A 1,584-nucleotide genomic window follows, 5' to 3' on the forward strand; every position below is an offset into this window, starting at 1 on the left:
GACAGCCAGCGCCCGCCGACCCCGCCCACGCGGCGTGTGTATGTGCGGCAGCGACAGCCTGGGTTTTGTATTAGCGGGGGGTGGGGGGTGTGGAGGGGAAGCTCACTGCAAGGCGAGAGCTGTGGAAGACGCCTCGTCAATGATGCCCACTCAACTGCAATCATGTAATTACCTTACATATCATCTAAGATATGTACAAACTCTTCAATTATGAGTCAAAGTGGTTTTAAATATATATATTTTTAAAATCAGCTCTTTAAAAAAAAATATATTTTTATTGATTTCAGAGAGGAAGGGAGAGGGGAGAGATAGAAACATCAATGATGAGAGAACCATTGATCGGCTGCCTCCAGTACGCCCCCTACTGGGGATTGAGCCCCAAACCCAGGCATGCGCCCTTGACTGGAATCAAACTCCCGGACCCTTCAGTCCAACGGTGGCCAATGTTCTATCCACTGAGCCAAACCAGCCAGGGCTGTTTTAAATATAGCCGCTAAGTCAGATAGCCCCTCACCTTTCTAAGCTCAGTATCCGTATCTATACAATGGGGACAGTTACACTACCGTCATCAGGTCGCGGGGAAATCTATCTATTCCTTTAGTTCTCATAACTATACTGGGAGGTGGTAATATTGTTCCCATTTCCCAGAGGCAACTCAGGCTCGAGAGGTAAATAAATCTCCTGCCCAGAATCACAGGATGTAGTCCAGTTCCAGAAGCTCTCCAGGTGTGAGCGTCTCCCTTCCCCAGGCCGAGAGCAGAGCGTTACCTCTCTGCCCCTTACCCAAGGCTGGGGAGTGACCCGCACGTCGTCGGAGGGTTAAACTTCCTGGCTCAAGGGTGGGGAGTGGGTTCTAGCTTCCAACTCCACACAAAGCCCAGACCCCCGTTTCTCTTCCAGCCCGACCCCAAGTGCACCCTATTTCCCCCTGCTTGGGGGAGGGGTGGGCATTACTCAGCTCCTGAGGGGGGTCGGGGAGCAGCTCCGTGGTTTGGCTTTGCGCAGCCAGAGCGGGAGAAGGTGCCGCGCGGACGACCCCCTCCTACCCTTCGTACCGAGATACACCAGCGGAGGCGGCAGGCACAGAGGCGGGGGCATGGCCTGGGTGACCCGCACGTCGTCGGAGGGTTAAACTTCCTGGCTCAAGGGTGGGGAGTGGGTTCTAGCTTCCAACTCCACACAAAGCCCGGACCCCCTTTTCTCTTATAGCCCGACCCCCAAGTGCACCGTAGTTCCCCCTTCTTGGTAGGATGTTAACGGATCCTCCAAACCAACGGCAAGGGGCCAGGGAGACTGTTATGTCCCTAACGCGGGGTGGATGCCCGTCTGGGATTCAGGCAAGACCCTGGCAGACCCTTTCCCTGCGGCCCGATGGCGTGCTCGGGACCCGCGTGGACTCGCACGGGTCCGGGTGCACGGGGGCACCGGCCAGGAGTCTGGGACCCTCGGGGATCGGGTTCGGGGCGCGCTTGGGCTCCGCTGAGACCTCGTGCCCGCCCTCCTAGCGCTGAACTACCCCAGGTGTTCATAGGGGCGCGGGGCTGTGGCGGAACACGCAGAACACGGGGGAGGGAGGAAGGGACC

This window comes from Myotis davidii, unplaced genomic scaffold, assembly GCF_000327345.1.
Source record: "Myotis davidii unplaced genomic scaffold, ASM32734v1 scaffold243, whole genome shotgun sequence".
Taxonomy (NCBI): Eukaryota; Metazoa; Chordata; class Mammalia; order Chiroptera; family Vespertilionidae; genus Myotis; species Myotis davidii.